At 27.5% G+C, this 18,593-nt stretch overlaps 1 pseudogene; it reads left to right on the top strand.

Annotated features, from left to right (window-relative positions):
- Window positions 1–242: 242 nt before the first annotated feature.
- On the top strand, window positions 243–17,137 carry LOC132952473 (zinc finger protein 684-like; annotated as a pseudogene).
- Window positions 17,138–18,593: the final 1,456 nt, after the last annotated feature.

The following is an 18,593-nucleotide window of genomic DNA, read 5'->3' as shown; positions in this document are numbered from 1 at the left end:
GGGTCTGTTTCATTTAAATACCTATGTATAGCCCTTCCAAGTCAAAAACTTTGCGCCTATGACCCAATTACCAAACCACGACAAAATACCCAATATAAATATATATTTATAAGAGATACCTATATAAATATAATTTTTTTTTACTTAATAAGGTATTTACTATATATTTATGCCATTATATTTAACAATACATCACTGTATATATTTCTATATTTAATCTAAGGTACCTAATAGTAATAATTACGTTTTTTCAGATAAAATGGAATCAAGATTTGTATGCCCCAACAACTGCGGAAGATCATACAAAAATAAAGGCTCTGTAAATCAACATCTTAAATACGAATGTGGGGTACAACCACAATTTATATGCTATATTTGCAACAAAAGATTTGCATATCATAAAACAATGAGAAAACATTTACTTTTAGTTCATAAAACTTTTGATTAATTAATTAATTAATTACATTTTTTCTTACTTAATTTTTGTACATTTAATTTTTTATTATTAAGCGTAATAATGCATTTAAAAAATGTCAATGTACCTATTGGTTTTCTTATTGATTATTATCCTGAAATAATTCCTATGAATATTTAATATTATCTAATCAAATATTAATATATAATATTAGGATTTAGGACGATGTTTAAAATTAATTTTTTAACGATATTGTTATTCAGTGGCGGGTATTAACAGTAGTTTAATCGGCAAATTCCGATGGGGCCCATCTCTTAATATGTTAACGAGAAACCACGTAAATCATAGATATAATTAATTATTATTTTATTTTTACCACATAAAAAATAATACCTTTTATAATGCAAACTGCAATATAATTTACCATTGTTAGGTTAGGTTAATAAAAACAACAATTCCGTAAGTATGCTATTGACATGCATTTTAGTACGAGATCCCCAACTCCCTCCTAAAGATTTGCCGATTTTATTTGAACATTTAAATCTACCAATGTTGTTATTTATAAAGTAGGTAGGTAGTATATAGGCAGTACCTATATAGTACCTATACTATACTTTAAATATTTAACTGAACTCAATCGATTATCTTAGATCTATACTACCTGTCAATAAAAAATCCCTCTTCTTTTTTAAACATATTTTAGCGTACCTATACCCCTTTTACATTTTACTATCCTAATCTATAGACATTCAAATCTTCAGGTATAAGTATGCAAATTTTTTATAATTTAGCATCACCTTTATATTTTGTTTCCAATTTAAGCCCAGACCATGTATATTATATGGAATATAAAAATATAACACGATACCTACTACCTATATATAGTATAAACTATGTATACTCTATAGTTAATATAATAGGTACATTCCAAAGTAAGTATTAAAGTTGTTTAAGTATTTTATATATTATAATATTTATAATTAAAGACGTACACAGAAATGGCCAAGGTAGTCTGTAGGGGGAGCCGGGGAGGGGGTTATATTAAAATATAATGACATAATGTGTTATAACTAGGGTTCGGATTTAAAGGCAATATAATCAATAAAAAAAGCATTTAAAATGTAAAAAAAGGCAAATAAAGGCATTTAATTTATATAAAAAGGCAATTCATAAATATACTACAAAATAAAAAAAGTTAACATTTTTTAAACACTTTCAATTGCACACATTTTGAGAAAAATACAAATTAAAAATTAAAACTGCATGCAAAATAAACTAGTTGGTATTAAAAAAAAAATTGACTACCATGTACTTTGATAGGCTGTCTTCAGTAAATACCAAATACTCGATAAGACGATATCGATAAATATTGCGAATAATAAAACCCATTTGTAGCGATATACGCAAGCTGTGTATAAAATTATAAATCAACTGAAAAATTAAACACAAAATAGGCATTTATAAGTACAAAAGGTAAAAAAAAGGCAAAAAGGCATTTATAAGTAAAAAGGCAAAAAAAGGCAAAAAAAAAAAGGTTCCATCGTCTAATAAATTAAAAGAAAGGCATTTGCCTTCAAATCCGAACCCTAGTTATAACAGTGTTTTCCACCCTGCCTCTACTTTATAATAATATAATACCTATATTACTAATTACTAACAAAATATTTTCATTTTAAAAGTAGGTAGCATTAATTACATTTGGGGACCAAGCCTTATGAAAACAGTTCAGTTCTCATAAAGTTGTACCTACACAACAAAATAAATTAACTATAGGTACTTTTTTTCAGACACAATGGAATCAAGAACTGTATGCCCCAACAATTGCGGAAGATCATACAAAAATAAATGCTCTATTATCCGACATCTTAAATTTGAATGTGGTGTACGACCACAATTTATATGTTATATTTGCCAAAAACAATTTGCATATAATAGGAAGTTGAAGGAACATTTAGGTTTAGTTCATAACATTGTATGTATAAATTAAATATTTTTTTTTACTTTATTTGTCTATTTTTTTATGGAAAAATCTAAATGTATTGGTTTCTTAATAATTATTATTCTAATAATAAGTAATTCCTATGCATATTGATTACTTAATCAAATATTCAAATGTAATATTAGATTTAATGCGATGTTTGAATTAAATGTTACCTAATTTGTTTGACGATATTTTTACTCATAAAGTATACTTCTACAGTACTATTTACTTACTAATAACTAGGTACCTACTTCTTTAATTTTTAAATGAACTCAATAGACAATCTTATATCTGATGTACACGAAAATAATCAGTGACTTTGCTCTGCTTAAATTCTTGACGTTTAGTAATATTTCAAAAATGAAGGAATTTTCTATTTGAACTGTGCAGCCGTGTGGAATAATAGTAAAGTAAGTAGTGTAATGTAAGTATGTAACATGTAGGTTATTGTATTAAATCAGGTCCCAAATTTCTAATTGTTTTATTAAATGGATAAGCAAATAATCTTGTTTTCTGACCCAACTGCAGAGTATCAATTGAATCTCTGAATTTGAATTCAATGATATTATAATATCATTGTAGAATGTAGATATACGAAAAGAGTGTTGATGGTTTGTCATTCTAGGATATTTTATATTAATTTTATATTGTATTATTACTTATTATTAATACGGTAGCCGGTAAGTTGAATAATTATTATAAAATTACAAAAAAATAACTAAAATCGTTATTATTTATTATTTATTATGTAATTTCGTCCAAATTTAAACTTCAAATAACTATAAAAAAACTAATGTTTATGTAGATTTTTCAGATTTTTTGATTACATACAGAATTAACTTCTTATGTGCAACCTTGTTTTAAATTTTCAATCCTTAGCTATAAAAGTTTTACATTTTATATATTTTTAACAACAAAATAATTTTTCAATTTGATAAATTACGTCAACATTTTAACTTGTAACAAACAACTATAAAAATATATAAACACAGTTATTTATAATATACATATTATTAAGTTCTAATTTCAACAAAATTAGATAGTTAAACGAAGAATAACTAAAATTGTAGTTATTTTCTGTAATTTAAAAATATTATTTGTGGGTACTTATTACTTAATTATTATATTTTATTCATACAATGGCATTTTCAAATGTAAAATTTTCGGTTATGATTGCTAATATGAAATGTTTTCATTTAAATTTAAGCAGTACTAATTATAACTACTAATTACAATTTTTTTCAGACAAAATGGAACCAAGTTTTTTTTGCCATAACAACTGCGGAAGATTATATAAATATAAAAGTTCTATTGTTCGACACCAAAAAATTCAAATTCTAAATTTGAATGTGAATTACAAGGTAAAAAACCGCAATTCATATGTTATATTTTCGAGAAAAGATTTTCATATAGTTAACAACTTTAGTTCATAAAAGGATTGATTAATTTTTTATATATTATACTACATAATACATATTTATATTTTTTTATTATTAAAAGCAATAAAAACATTTTAAGAAATATTGGTTTCTTAATGATTATTATCCTGAAAATAAGTAATTCCTATGCATATTGATTATCTATAATCAAATATTCAAATCCAATGTTAGGATTTAGGACGATGTTAGAATTAAATGGTTAACTATATATTGTTATTAAAAAAATACCTAACTATTTACAACTTACCACTTTCAATTTTTAACTGAACATTAAAGATAATCTTAGAACTGCTGCCAATAAAAAAATCCATCTTCTTTTTAAAATATATTTTAGTGTAGTTGCCCTTTTTAATAAAATAATAAATTATCTCACTCAATAGATATTCAAATCTTCAAGTACAGGTATGCCCACTTTTTACACTTTTGTATCCCTTCTATTATTTGTTTCCATTTCAAGTTCTGATCATATAATATAAATACACTATACACACCGGTAATATATAATATCTTATACCTATAAGTTTATCCTGGAGGTCTCTATTTCACGTTTAGTTAAATTCACGGATACACGTGAAATTAAAATGAACGTATATGTGATCACGTGAATCCGTGAATTTTGTTATTAAATCAAAACTATTATAGTATATTTCAATAATGGTTTTCTACATAGCGGTGATCGGTGGTTAATTATTTATTTTGAACCAGAATGTCCACACAAAAGTAATATTTTAGAATGCGGTTTTTTTCAACCGTTATCTATTATGAAATTTATTTACATTTTACATAGGTACCTACATTTAAAAACACTTTAAAAATAAGATCTTCTTTCCTCCATTAATTTCCGTGTCCCATCCTACCCATCAAGGCATCACACACCCTTTCATATTCCCACTCACTCCACCTCCTACGGTAATAACCATTCACTGCACCGTATATGCTTCGTTATGCCAATAATGCTATGTAATCTATTCTATATTTATTTTCCCCTTTTAACTGTCTGTATACTACTGTTTTAATAATGCATTTTGTAAACTATTCTAATTTTAAGCTATATATTGTAATATTGTTACTATATTGCTATTGTTCATATACTTTTTGTAATTGCCGTTTGGCGTAAATAAAATATAGTAAAAAAAAATATTTAAAATTGTATAATTGGTATACATATCAATGACGTTAGGAATTCGTCAAAAACTTAACAAATATTCTACAGCTGTATACCTATAGCTATACCTATATATTAAATTTCAAGACCTATATAGTTAAACTCGAAACATATTCTATATATGTATTATATCATAACGTCATAACGACTTCCACGATTTTTAATGTCATAATTACGCTTACCTATAAAATAAAAATATAAAATAGGAAAAATTACTATTATAGTAGCCCCTGCCCTGGGCCTCCACATTAACTCATTATACTCAGTGAAGCCCAGTATTCTTTTTTGAGAAATATATAAATAATATTAATAATATTAAAAATGTGAATAAGTGGATATCGCTCTGCTGTATAGTAGGTTACAAGTGGGTCACTGTAATGGATGGTGTTAAATTTGAATTCAATGATATAATATCATTGTATAAGAAAAACGATTCTTAGCGAAAACGGTCAGTCAGCCTATGATATTACTAAGTACCTATATTTGATGATATTAAGGTGAATAAAGTAATTTATATATAACCTATATTTACATGGAATCTTAAAACAAGATTTTCAATTCTTAGCTATAAAAGTTGAACATTTTATAAATTTTTAACAACAAAACATTTGTTAAATTTTAAATTTGATAAATTTTGTTAAAATTCAAACTTTAAATGCTTATAAAAAAAAATGGTGCCTATGTATTTTTAATATTTTTAACAAGAAATCAACAAAAATAAACAAGTTTTTAATAATTGAATATTGTAAATTAAATGATTTACAAAATATAAATAGTACCGTATATGATAAAGTGTGGGAAATCTTTTTGAACGCATTCTACTCTAAAATGGTACATGTGCTGCTCATGGCCTCCATAGCGTTTCGGAGGAAGTACGAAATCAGTTTGGTAATGTTCTTAAAATCGTAGCCAACGTAAAAAAAATATTTAAAAAAGCACCATCACGTATAAAAATTTTCAAAGATTACGCACCGGAGATCCCTTTACTTCCAGAACCAATCATAACTCGTTGGGGTACCTGCATCATTGCAGTACTTTATTATTGTTAATACTATGAAAAAATGTGTGATGTTGTAAATATGTTGGATGAATACTAATTAATACCTAACATTATTTAATAATTGCTATATTCGATAAATTCAATTTTTTTTTAATTAGATTCTGGGAATAGATTTAGTATAACAGCTCTAAATCTTCAAAAAAAAAATATATAAATAAAATATTTATGATTCAAAAATATTTTTTTTTTATAATTATACCTTAAAATATATATTTTTCATAAAATAATATATGCATATTATACTGCATATTTGCGTTTTTTAATGCATACGTATGCACATATTTCATTGTTTTTAGCGCATAAAGTTCCGAGTCCTGGTGATAAGTAATAAGTAATATTTAATATAAATTTATAGAATATAATATAATCAATTGTTGTTATTAATGTTAGTTTTAATGATATGAATATAATATGATGATAAATCGTGTTGTATAACAGCTTGAGTATAGTATTGTTCTATGAGTATAGATAACATGCTATCATAGAAGTAACACAGGTATAAATATTATTATTGCCTATTAGCTACTTTTAGAATATGTAATTTACGGAGATGTCATCTGTACCTATATTATATAAAACAGTAAACTGACTGACTGATCTATCAACGCACAGCTCAAACCATTGAACGGATCGGGCTGAAATTTGGCATACAGATAGCTATTATGTTGTATGCGTCCGTTAAGAAAGGATTTTTGGAAACTCAACCCCTAAAGGGGAAACTAAGGGGTCTTTTTTAGCTATGAGGAAGATAAAAAATTGGTACGCACATCTATGCATCAAGATAGATTTTCAAATGCTTCTGTGATATATATAGAAAAAGACATTTCTGGTAGTATTAAAATTAAGAATATTAAATAAATTCGCTATATATCTAATCACCGTTTATAATTATAAGATTTAACACTGCGTAACTATGTTATTTTATTTTTAATTACAAATAAATAATTAATTAGCATTGAGTTGTTGAGTACCTACTTGAGGTGTATATTATTGTATTTCATTTATTTATTTTATTTTATTTTTACTGTTGAGTACCAAACTAAATGTTTTTGTAATATATTACTACCGTAAAAATTATAATAAGTGATGAGGGGGTGCGGGGTGGAGCCCCTGCGGGTCTGTATTGATTTTATAAATTTAGTCCCCCCAAATCAGTTATCCAAATTGCGCCTATACCCTGCACAAAGATCTAAGAATTCCAACAGTTGACCAACTAGCTAAATTGTACTATAACAGATTTCACTCTAAACTGCAACACCATCCCAATCCTTTAGTCACTCACCTAGCATCACGCGGTGGGTTGTCAGGAAGAGTATCCTGACAACCCACCGCGCCGACTCAAAAAAAATTGGTGCCGTGACCTATTCAATTAATGAATAAAAAAAATAAATTACTAAAGGGTACCATCGCTGGATGATTTTCCTTCTTGTGTTTAATGTGTTATTTTTATTATGTATATAGTGTTATATCAGTCATCTATTTTACTTATTGCGTCATGTAATACAGATTGTACATTTTATAAAATAAAAAAAAAAAAAATGCTTATAAAAAAAATTGTGACAATAGATTTTTTATTTTTTTCATCTGCCTTTGAAACAATATACTAGGAGCCTTCTATAGTTCTATTAAATTTTTAAGCTTTTTTAACCAACAAATAAAATTGTATTGATATTAATAGAAAAAAAAAACTAAAAAAAATGGAAACTGAAAATGTCCATAAACAGCTCAAAATAAGCTAGTCAAAATATTTGAAAAATGTTATGGTGTATATAGAAAATGCTAATATAAACATTCAGTAAAAATGTCATGTATCTACGGTCATTCGTTTTAGAGTTGCACCAAATACCAAAATCGATTTTTTCAAAAACAGATTTTGCGTAAAAATTCCTGTTTTTCCTTAATTTTTCTTTTGTTTTACACAGCGTTTTTGAAAACAACTGGAATTTTTACTTTTGACCCCCAAAGTAACAACTAGATTCACTTTCCTATCAGAAAAGATACTGTTGAAAAAAATCCAAGCATTTTTACTGTCCTAAAAGGTGATGACAGACACAATAATAAAAATAAAAAATAAAAAAAACACATCTTTGTAAAATCAATACATTCATTGTTCCACTCAGAATCTAAGACAATATTTTATAATATTAGTAATAAATATTATAATTATATCGTACCTACCAACTAAAAATAAATCGATCATATTTATACTCATGTATAGAAATTAGAAGTATACTCTTCTTATATTTTATAAATCATATAATAACGAATCCATTGTTTTGAAAGTTGTTAATTTATTGGGAAAACAAATAAACACTGGGCGCGCTGTCGACGCCTGCCATATTGATGGTTAGGCGGGGTTACCCCACCAGTCCGGAGTAGGATAAACATTATCAGCTTGTAGGCATGTAATTTCCCGATATTCCGTATACGTTTTGCTTCAAGTGAAGTGTATTTGAATGTATTTGATCATATTAGTAGAAATTGTAGGTACTTACCAACTTATACAGTTAGCTATATCAGAGTATAAAGTTAAGAGAACAATATTAGTTTACTAGAAAAAGTAAAATAACCGATATAAAACTATATCTATATATCCCGAATCGGAAGGTACAATTTACTTCCACCAGAACGCGTTTTGTTATTTTGTTTCCCCAATACCGATAAAATAAAATTGTGTATATTATACAATAATACATTTTATTCCCATATTTATGATGCATACTATGCGTATCTACATTGCTAATAATCTAAATATTTTCATTTTAAAAGTAGGTAGTATTAATTACATTTGGAGACCTATTCTTGTTGGGGGCCAAGCATTGCAAAAACAGTTCAATAGCCGTGTAATACTTAGTGTCAACACGAAAAAAAATGTATTAATTATTTTTTTTTTCAGACAAAATGGATTCAAGATTTGTATGCCCTAACCACTGTGGAAGATCGTACAAATATAAACGTTCTATTAATCGACATCTTAAATTTGAATGTGGAGTACAACCAAAATTTAAATGTCTTATTTGCAACAAAAAATTTACTGATAAACAATCAATGAAGAGACATGTTATCCTGATTCATAGATATTTAATACCTAATTAATAGGTAATTGATACAAATAATATAATTAGTAATACTACTGGCTACAACAGCGTCTACCATTTCTTTATTGAATATACCTACCTATAGTATTGTTTCAGTTTGAAAATTTAAAGTCTTTCAAAACTTATCTTAGACATGTTGATTTAAAGAAAATATGATTAATGATTATACTTAATGAAACTATTATTTAAGATATTGTATTATGTATTATTATGTTTATAGTGTAATAGTATAAAAAACAGATTTATTATAATATTATTCAAATGTATGTATATTTCTAGGCAGGTAAAAAGAACTCGCTCCCCCAGCACAAGCTTTGCTTTTAGGGGGTGCTGCAATATGTAACTCGTGTTATTTTGTTATTTCTTATTATGTATGTACTGTTGTTGTTGCAATAAAGTTCATTATTATTATTATTATTTACGTCTTACAATTTAAATACTCATAGTAAAATTAATATTATAACTTTTATATTTTAATTAATGCAATTAATAATAAATATATCAATACAATTATATGTTATTCTCAGTTATTGAAAATTATTATACAATTATTATTGTTTACCTTCGAGCTCAACTAATCATAATAATGCTTCAATCCTGGTGATTGAATTAATGGTGACAAAGTCCTTCCTATTCTTTAAAAAAAAGGGTATATTTTAAAAATGGTTCAATTTTTTTTTAATTTTGTATAGGTATAAGTTACAATCATAATGTCATATTTATGCAATAAGCTCTCGATAGTCATATTCCGCCGAAAATCTGCAGTGTTTATGGGTTCATGATTAAAATTTTTTTTTTGTTCTAAAAAAAACCATCACTATACTGTAATAAAAATGTGTGGGAGGATATGACATCATCATACTATAAAATAACATGCATATTGTGCGATTTGCTTTTGGCAAAAATTAGTTCAATCTACCATTACTAATAGTACTTATATAGTAGTATATAGTATATATGTAATAAAATATCCTTAGATATATTATATAAATATAGGCTAACTTACAACCGTTTTTTGTATACAGTGGTTTCACATTGAATTCAAATTTAACACTTGATCTGAGGCCCCGAAGTAACAGCTAACATTCACTTAATAGGCTCCGTAAAAACATTTCATAGATAGCCCCCATATTCATGGCTCTGGAGCAATGATAAAACGAAACATATTCTATATTATATTATATCATAACGTCATAACGACTTCCACGATTTTTAATGTCATAATTACGGTTATCTATAAAATAAAATAAAAAACAATATTTTATAATATTAGTAATAAATGTTATAATTATATCGTACCTACCAACTAAAATTAATCGATCTGATTCATATTAGTTATTTACTGGTAAGCACTCTTTACATATTCTATAAATCATATAACAACGAATCCATATTAATTTATTATTATTTCAACGGATCATATGATCCAATTACAATAATTAATTTAATTAAGTTCAACAATTACATACAAATAAATCAAAAAGTAACACAATAATACAATATTAAGTACAAAAAATTCTGTTTATATAAATATTAAATGATTCAATGGAATTAAAGTTAAACAAATCGACATTTATATCATTAGCTATCGACATTATCCTATTCATAGGAGAAGCTGAAGCATAATTTGTTTTATGTGTGGACACATAAAACATAGTGGTTGATCTAGTTCTGCATTGAGGGACATTAAAATTGAGAGAGCCTAAAATAATTGGGCAATTGATAAAACCATTAACTACCTTAAATAAAAATTTCATATCATAAATTTTCCTACGCTCGGATAAGCTTGCAATGTCAAAAAACTCTAATAGTGGTTGATAAGGAGAATGTTGCACACGTGTTAAATTACATTTGAATGCCATGAATCTAAGGAAACGGTTTTGAATATTATCTAAGCATTGAAATTGATAATTTAAGTATGGCGACCAAACCACAATGATGTATTCCAATATTTATCGGACTAGAGAAGTATATAATGTTTTAATAACAACTGGATTAGTGAAATCTTTACAATTTCTTAAAATAAAGCCTAAAATCATGGACGATTTTCTAACAGTATTTATAAGTGTTTATTAAATGTAAGAGTTGAATCAAATATTACACCCAAATCGCTGATTTCATGAACACGTATCAAAGGAGACTGGTAAATGCGATAAGGCACTATAAGTGGATCACGATTTCTAGAGAATGAAATAACTTTACATTTATCAATATTTTATGGTAGTTTATATTTTGTACACCAATCTGACAAAGTATTCAAATCATTTTGTAATAATAATACATCATTTTAGGAATTTATTTTCCGAAATAATTTCAAATCATCGGCAAAGAGAAGTTTACTTGAATATTTAAAATTTAAATCATTAATAAATAATAAGAATAATAAAGGAGCCAAATGAGAGCCTTGAGGTACACCTGAAGTTACATTGAATATATTAGATTTGAAATTTTCATAACTTACAATTTGTTCCCTTTTTGGTATATATGAAGAAATCCAAGAAAGATATGGTTCTTGAATACCAATGTTATACAATTTAGATATAAGTATAGAATGGTTTGCCTTATCAAATGCTTTAGAAAAGTCTGTATAAATAACATCGACTTGGGATCTAGATCTAAAAACATCTAATATGAATTTTTGAAAAATTAAATGATTAGAAGTTGTTGATTTTCCACTAATAAAACCATGTTGATCGTCACATACTAATGAAGAGAGCAATGGAGTAATTTTTTTGATATAATAGATTCGAAGATTTTTGGAATAATTGAAAGTAGACAGATTGGACGATAATTTGTTACACTAGTTACATTCCCACCCTCAAAGATTGGCGTAATAACTAATAAAACTTGTTTTCCATACTGATGGAAAAGTACCTATATATTGTTTTGAAAGTTGTTATTTTATATCGATAAAATAATATTTTGTATATACACATACATTTTATTACCTTTATCTATCTACTGTTTGTATCTACTTTGTAGGTATGTAATTTCCCGATATTCCGTATACATTTTGCTTCAAGTGAAGTGTATTTGAATGTATTTGATCATATTAGTAGAAATTGTAGGTACTTACCAACTTATACAGTTAGCTATATCAGAGTATAAAGTTAAGAGAACAATATTAGTTTACTAGAAAAAGTAAAATAACCGATATAAAACTATATCTATATATCCCGAATCGGAAGGTACAATTTACTTCCACCAGAACGCGTTTTGTTATTTTGTTTCCCCAATACCGATAAAATAAAATTGTGTATATTAAACAATAATACATTTTATTCCCATATTTATGATGCATACTGTGCGTATCTACATTGCTAATAATCTAAATATTTTCATTATAAAAGTAGGTAGTATTAATTACATTTGGAGACCTATTCTTGTTGGGGGCCAAGCATTGCGATAACAGTTCAATAGCCGTGTAATACTTAGTGTCAACACGAAAAAAAATGTATTAATTATTTTTTTTTTTTTCAGACAAAATGGATTCAAGATTTGTATGCCCTAACCACTGTGGAAGATCGTACAAATATAAACGTTCTATTAATCGACATCTTAAATTTGAATGTGGAGTACAACCTCAATTTGTATGTTATATTTGCCACGCAAGATTTGCATATAATAAATCAAAGAAGGAACATTTAGCTTTAGTTCATAAAATTATTGATTTTTGATATTTTGATATTGCATTTTTTTATTAATAAAGTCAGTTATATCATTTTAAAAAAAAACTCCATTAAATTGGTTTCTTAAAGACTATTAACCTGAAAAAAGTAATTTCTATGCATATTTATTATCTAATCAAATATTAAAATATAAAATTAAAATTGAGGACAATGTTTAGAATTAATTGTTAAACAATATTATTTTTAAAACCTGCAAACAGTACAAACCTACAACCTACCTACTACTTAAAAATTTAAACATATTTCAGCGTATGTACCCCTTATAATTATCATTATACTATCCTAATTCCTAATCAATATACATTCATCAAGTATTCAAGTATATAGGTATAGGTATGCAAATATTTTACACTTTTAGCATCTCCCTAGCTTATTCTTATTTGTTTTCAATTCAAGCTCTGATAGTCTGATTAGTCACGATTAACATCTAATATTTTAGACCACGAGGTGGCCGAGCGGTCTAACGCGACGGATTCGGCACAGCCGGTCCGAGTTCGATCCTCGACCACTGGGCTGCATTTTTCTCCGTGCATGTCACGGTGTCCGGAGAACAAGTGCCGCCATCTCCCCACCCCGGGGCACGGCAGAAACCTACGGGTGCCCCATTAGAAATTCTTCCAAACACAACACACGTGTATCAACCTACCCGATATAAAAAAACCTACAGTGCCCTCCCCACACCCAATGGCCTATGTTGCCACGGGTTACCCAATAAAAAAAAAAAAATTATACTTTTATCAATGTTATCACTTAAAATATTAATTATTTTTCATTCCTAATAGCAAAGTTAGAAATAACTCCAACATGGCTACATTTCAATTTTCATTGTTATAACCGTGGCCTGGTGGTAGAAAAATGTATCCTGATAAAAAATTTGGCAGCCCTATTTTATAACTGAAATGGTACCCCTGATAACAACATTTTCGAGTTTTTATAATATAATAATAAAAGCAATGCAGAGATGATCACGCTCCCCTCACGGCCTGTGCGAGCGTACACCACTGTATAAAATATTGTTTAGATTCTGAGCGGAACAATGAATGTGTATTACAATGGTGTCTGTGTGTGTTTTTCTTTTATATCTATGTGTTATGTGTACACAATTTATAGTAGAAAAAATGATTAGATTTTCAATTTTGAGGGTGATTTCGGTAGCAAATGAGATAAAGATAGTTATTTTGTGAGAAAAAATGTATTATTAAATCAATCAGGAAAAACAAAAATGTGTATAAATTTAAATTTAAGTAAGTTTAACACATTCATTACATTATTACTGTGGCCCACTCGATAGTCGACACGGTACTGTACAGTAGAGTGGTACCCACTGGCCACTTGCAGTGGCGGATTTAAGGGGGGGCAGAGTTTGGCCTAGCATCTAGGTTTTTTAGTTTTTTAAATTGGGCCGTTTTTAAATATTTGTGACCTGCCAATGGCCATTAGCCTACTATTTTAGCATTAAATCATAATCTCTTTGGAGATTTTACCATATTTATTAAATATGTTATTATGTATCGCTGAAATGTATTCTAAAAATGGATAGGTAAAAACTAATATAATATAGGTACCTATATAAGTATTAAACGGTGGAGCACACCATGCTACACTGCCAGCATTTCTACTGGATGAAGGTAGATCTGCAGGCTCGGTTGGGATGTCCATCATTAGCGGTGGACGACATCCGTCATCCAGGGCATAATCTGTGGTCCTGTGTTCGAGAACCTGCCGTGAGGGCCACATCCTTAGACAAGGCAGTAGAAACATACAGGTTGCTGTATGATATGGTGGAAATTAGGGTATATATATCTACGTAATTTGATTTAATGAAAAGAATCAGTTACTTTGGTCTGTATAAAATATTGGTGCTTAATAATATACTAATACTTATATGGCTATATCATAGGTAAAGGCATTTTCTAGTTAAGTGGTGGAGGAGAATAGACAATAGTATAATAGTATATAGACATTATAGTGCATGTAAGATGTAAGTATATAACATGGTTGTATTAGAGCAGATTTTAAATCAAAATTTGGACAAACATTTGTTTTGTTAAATCGAAAAGCAACTTTGTCCATTTAAACTAAAATGATTATCTGATTCCAATCCCCATTTATATTTCCTTCGATAAGTTAATATTTTTAGTACCTATCTCGCTATTATCTATAAATTCAAATTTTAAAAATCTTCTACAGTTATAGAGCATATTTTAACATATAAAATAGGTGGGAATGTAGGATGAGTTATAGCCACCTTGTGGTTAATGGATATACGTTGCCGTTAGCGTACACCTTGCCCATAGCCACGGCCACTTAATAAATATTTTTACATAAAGACTTATTATTTGTTAATAACATCGACAAATACGTTTTGATTAGGTACTGTAAAAGATTATCCTAATGAAAAATATGTTATAAGTTTATATTATATAGTAATTATATACGCCTATATGGCTATAATACATGTTATTATTAATTTATTATACTTGCTAATTGCGATGTTTAACAGTAATTCATTGTTTTCAATTACTTTCCTACTCAGTACCTACTCGATCATCGTTGGTCGAATCATTAAAAAATTAATATTAAAAATACGACTGACGAAAAATACTAAGATTAACTTTACTTTCGGCGGTTTCGTCGCCGCTGTATCGAAAATACATTTATTTATTAATAATCCAATTTTTCCGATTTCGTCTAAAAACATAAACACCGATAATTACACATGTTATACGCAGAGCCGTGGTGTTTAACGAGGAGTTTATAGTAGTTAGTATGGCTCTTGCCGCTGGCGGAAAATTTTTTAAATATTTTATATGCAACATTCGTATATTATCTAGAATATAGATTATAGATTCTTCTTAACATTTTTTCGTAATAAATTAATTTGTCCATTATTTACTAAATGTTAAAAATATGTTAAATATATATTACATGGAACATGCGTATATATTTTTAATAATAATATACACATTACATATACAGTCATACAGAGTCATACTAATTTTGCATATTTTGTTGTTTTTATTGCATGACTAGTGAAGTTTATAAAAGTATATAAAAATCGCAAAATATGTGTTTTATAGTTAGAAAGTATAAAAAGTACCCGAGATTGGTATTTGGCCTTATAGCTTAATATAGTCATAGTGGTTCCGCCTAGAAAAAATTTCTTAAAATATGCTCTGTCTACAGTGACTCGCCTATACTTAATTTCAGGGAAATATAGGTACACTCGAAACATTCTATTCTATATAACTATATCATAACGATTTCCATGGTTTTTAATATCATTATTATGCTTATTTAGTAAATAAATACAATTTAAAAAAAAAAACTGCGATATATGCACTTCATACCTTTCCCTAAATACTACAATAATGTATGCATTATTATGTGTATGATGCATACTGTTTGTACTTAGTATTTTCTATATTTCTAAAAATGTATTTCTTTTTAAAAGTAGGTAGTATTAATTACTTTTTTTTTCAGACAAAATGGAACTAAGATTTTATTGCCCTAACAACTGTGGAAGATCATACAAAAATAAATGCTCTATTGATCGACATCTCAAATTTGAATGTGGAGTACAACCTCAATTTAAATGTCACATTTGCCACAGAAGATTTGCATATAATGAATCAATGAAGAAACATTTAGTTCTAATTCATAAAATTATTGATTAATTTATTTGGACTCGAGTTCAATTATATTTAAACGATACTTTCAACGACATCTGTTGAAATAAGTGAGAACTACTAAAGCAATTTATTACTCGATGTACTAGTCACGCCCACTAGATACTTTATATAATATAATAATAATAATATGTATATAGGTATTCTCGTACATGGTACTGATAGCTTGAAAAGTGGAAAGTAGAAATTAAATTTATAGGTCTTAACTCTTAGAATCGGACCATCGTTTATAGTACTTTATACTTTATTTTATAGTACCGATGTTTTATTATGTTGTAACTTATATTAATTTATTATCTATAATAAGCTAATACAGTTAATCCATTAATCATAAATGTCGAATTAATCAAAATATGTAAACGCTAATCTGAATAATAAACATGTTCACATGTATACATTTATTATTTTTGATATTATTTGTGATTTTGTACCTAACTAATTAATAATTTATAAAAAAAATTGTTTTATGTTTAATATTTTTTTTATTTATTAAAGTAATAATAAAATTAAAAAAATAAAAACCCTTTGAATATTAATTATGTAATTTAATATTAGGATTCAATATGATGTTTAGAGTGGATGCAGTGTCATACGCAGAGGTTCTGACTCCCCTGAAATTTCTTTTTTCTATAAAAAATCTTATTTATCACCATTTTGGTAGGTAGTAGGTACGCACAAATCAATTGTTGGTCATTTTTAATAGATATAAAATAAATTTTTGAATATGACAAAGACATCGGTAATCATAGTTTCAGTTTTTTTTTTTGGTTAATTTAGAACATTGCTAAACGTCTGCGCGTCTGCCATAATCGATGGTGTGTCATCGTGTATTACCACATTTATTACGGCCCGAAGAGGCTCTATAGATGACCAGATTAAACACTGTAAATGTAGACTATATTTCTTCATTGATTGAGACTAACCATAATTTGTTGTATTAAAACTGTTAAGAAAAAAATAATGTAAATTATTTACTGAGGTGAAACCTTAACTGAACTAAAACCCTGCGTGCGCTAGATATTGAGTGGGCGTGAAAAGATATATAGGTACTGTATAGGTATTACACCACATAACAACTCTAATGCGGTACCTGAACCTTTAACATTATAATATAATAGTGCTTATCGAGCGAGATTTACAGGGTAGAATGGTGGATCGCCTAAGCCCAATATTGTGAAAATAATTTATGGTCTCAGATTGCTGATTAGTGATTACTATCCCTAATGAATTAATGTGTCCATATTCCTCATTATAAGTACCTACTGTTGTTAGAAATAACTAATAAGAAAGTAAAATATAGTTAGGTATCTAATTAAATAATTTAATTATACAATTCTTCAAATCTATTTTTCACTTCTTTATCATGATAAAATAATAAAATAGTTAACGTTTTATTAATAAATAAATAACAACACTGCGTTATTATCAAACATTTCAGCGACATAAAATGTCTTATATATTATGTAGGTAAGTTACTACTACCAAGCTTAGTAGTAATAGCTTAGATAGCCATTAAACCTATTCTAATTTCTAATTAATTAAAATCTGTAAAATTTTGAAAACTTTTGACGAAACAATTTTTAATATTTTATAATTTTGAATCACGGTAAATTTATCAAACCCCAAGTTCGTATCTTAACTCTTAAGTAATGCTAAGGATGATGGATCATGGACTTCAATCACGCTACTGTGTCTTGTTCTCGTTCTTTTATCTTACAATACAGATTATTCTTACATTGTACCTAGGTACCTACATATGTAAAAAAAATGTGGGTAAGTGGATGTCGCTCTGCTGTACAGTATGTTACAAGTGGGTCACTGTAATGGATGGTGTTAAATTTGAATTCAATAATATAATATCATTGTATAAGAAAAACGATTCTGAGCGAAAACGGTCCGTCAGTCCGATATTACCAAGTATATTTGATGATATTATTGTGAATAAAGTAATTTATATATAACCTCTTTACGTGGAATCTTGTTTTAAATTTTTAATCCTTAGTCACAAAAGTTTAACATTTTATAAATTTTGAACTACAAAATAATTATTACATTTT

This window comes from Metopolophium dirhodum, chromosome 9, assembly GCF_019925205.1.
Source record: "Metopolophium dirhodum isolate CAU chromosome 9, ASM1992520v1, whole genome shotgun sequence".
In the NCBI taxonomy this organism is placed as follows: domain Eukaryota; kingdom Metazoa; phylum Arthropoda; class Insecta; order Hemiptera; family Aphididae; genus Metopolophium; species Metopolophium dirhodum.
This window is presented reverse-complemented; position numbering and strand designations above follow the sequence as displayed.